Raw genomic sequence first — 3,177 nt, forward strand, 5'->3', positions numbered from 1 at the left:
TAACCACGGAGAATCTAATGACATAACGCCACACAAAACCCGAAAGACCATAATCAATACGCCATCCACCAAGCAATACACAATACACTTTCCGCTCAAATTCTGCTATAAAACCCCAATAGAACTGCACCATATATGTATATAACCAACAAATCATAACCCCTTGTAGCACAAAAGAGTGGCTCATAGATCACTTCAGAACACGAATAAGCTCAACAATAATCGAATGTCACATCCCTCAATAATTGTAGTTCAGAGTCAATAAATTCGACCCAGTGCAGAACACACATCCATATTGGGCCTACCAATGAACCCAAAATAAACTTTGATCACCCACAACTGATAAATAACCCTCCGAAAGTCCACAGTGACTGAATCACAACATAGACTGCCCTCTGACTACCTTAGTTACATTTCACAGTCCATAACCATGAAACAATCTACTCATGAGAACTCTCAGTCTCCAAATCCATAGAACACATGAATCACCATATCTGATCCCAACTCCACCGACCAAATATCTAACGAATCTCTAATACATGATCATCCCACGAGGAATGCTTCTCTGATTCTTTCGTGCCACATCACATAATTTGAGTATCAGCAGTCGATCAATTAGACGAGTACCACAGTAACGATGGAGTATCCATAAATTAAAACACATTGCCCCCGTCTGAATTGTATACTCTCATCGATCCACACCAAATAGTAAAATCATTCACCTAGTCATTTAAAACTAGCTATAATGCCTAAGAATTTATGACCTTCCTTTCAGAACTGAACTGTGACCTTACACATGAAACTACTATTTATCCCTTACTATGCTGATCTGACCTACTACCAAACTGTCATATTTATCCAAGTTCCTTCTGAATTACCTTCGAATTGATACTTTTCCTTGCTATAATACCACAATCCTTAACTCACCACACAAGACCCAAGCATAAAACCACACCGTTTAAGGCTCATAAGTCGCTGAATACTCTCTCAAATATCCCCAAAAGTACCACATTCGAAATACTTACCCTGAAGAGACTTCATGCGAATCTAAAGTCATTACCTTCACCTTCTTCATACTAATATGTAGAATCTATAATGATATTGAAATGCCACAAGTCTTGACACCCTCCAATGTAAATCTCAGTTTCTAGCCAAATACACATCCTAAAGATCACCCCAATTGTTACATATACATCTTGAATCCATTAGAACCATTCTTGGGAATTATCCACTCTGCTGAAACTTCAATTAGACTAATCAAACGAACCGAACGACATGTGCTCCATTAGCACTCCAACACCCCAGGATGTAACCCCGCCTTAATGCAACCAAACAAATTCCTTCTCTATGCACATTACATCCTTCACCAATAATAACTCTAGTCATTCCATGATTCTTATACATCCATAAATCATAACACAACCCTTATCTAAAATTTCCTTTACTTGAGTCATCCCCGATCTCAACCCTTGTAAGCCATAACTGATTTGCCAGTATACCTCAAACTGAAACTGATACGACACTTAGCCGCGCAATCAACTTATCAATTAAAGACTCCCCTACTTAGCTAAAAACCATAGGTCAGAACATACAAAAACTCATAATGCCCATACTCTATTACTACCACAACACCATAGTGAGATTGAACTAAATTCTTCATAAGCTCATGCAAAACAAACCATCTAGTACTTCAAATCATCTACAAATCTCGCATTCACCCTCGTAACAGTCAAGATAACTCTCATACGCGATCCAAACTCAATTTTCAACATATATAATTCTCTGGTAAATGAGGACTCGCTACAAAGCAACATAGGGATGACATGCCCTCAGGACACCCACAAGAGATATCCACCTACTTAGCCTCAAACTAGTATCTCTCTATACTCTTCCATAATCATAACTATTACACAATCACTTAACCCCGTAAGTCTGAACTCATATCACGACATGAAATCTACCTCATTCCCCAAATAAAACAACATGAAAAAATCCTTCAACACACCTATAACTCGGGGCTATACATTAAATCAAGATGGAAATCAAGAACAAAATAGTTCTTTCTACCCTCAATCAGACCTTCCTCATCACATCCAAATCATATAAACACATCTCGCAGTCACATCATACTTATTACGTAGCCATTCAGTCATCACTTCCACTAATAGGGACACTACCGAACATATAAATCTAAAAGCACACACTCATATAATCAACACCTCAGTATTCAAGCTATAGGAAAATCCAGGCCCATGTCCTCTATACTAGCCCAACATCAACACACAGAAATCATATCTTGCACCTCATCCAGGGAATCACAAGTCGTCGATGCACAGCTAATACCGAGCGCTCATGTGCGCACACGAATGCGTGGAAGGAATTCAAGGAGTTATGCTTCAAGCTGAATCAGTACCGCACGATAATGATTCAAGAATGTGGAATTTTCCTAAAGGTTCTGCAGCCTCTCAAAGATAAGCACAGATGTCTCAGTACCGATGTGCAAGACTCTACTAAATCCGCTCATGACTTATGAGACCTATGTAACCTAGGCTTTGTACCAACTTGTCACAACCCAAAACTATCCCTATCGTAATGGCGCCTATCGTGGTACTAGAAAAGCCGACACATTACCAAAACAAAATGAGATTTTCATTTTCAAGATAATTTCCAAATTTATTTAATATAGAAACTTTATAAGGAGTGTAAATCAAAAACAAAAGTGCAGAAAAGAAAGCCTGACATCGGGGTGTCACTAGTCATGAGCATCTACTACAACCGTCTAACAATATCAAGACTAACATAGCTTGGAAATAACTGAATACAATTAAGGGAAGATAAAGAGGGAGTAAAGCAGAGCTACGATCGTCAATCAGCTACCTTGTTAACTTTGATGGATCTGCCAGCGAATAATCAACACCCGCTACCAGGTCCACAAATACCTGGGTCTGCACACAAGGTGCAGGGAGTAACGTAAATAAAGACTGAGCAGTAGTGACGAGCAATAAACATATACAGTTCATATCATGAAATCTCAGTAAAATACAAGAGGCTTTTAAAATCAGGGTTTTGAATCAACTCAGCTCATTCAAATCCAGTTTCAGTAAAACCATTTAAAATATCTTTAAACAATTTCAACGAAGTGATGAAACAGTGAGTAAAAATGATGAAAACATAAAT

Source organism: Nicotiana sylvestris, chromosome 1, assembly GCF_000393655.2.
Source record: "Nicotiana sylvestris chromosome 1, ASM39365v2, whole genome shotgun sequence".
In the NCBI taxonomy this organism is placed as follows: domain Eukaryota; kingdom Viridiplantae; phylum Streptophyta; class Magnoliopsida; order Solanales; family Solanaceae; genus Nicotiana; species Nicotiana sylvestris.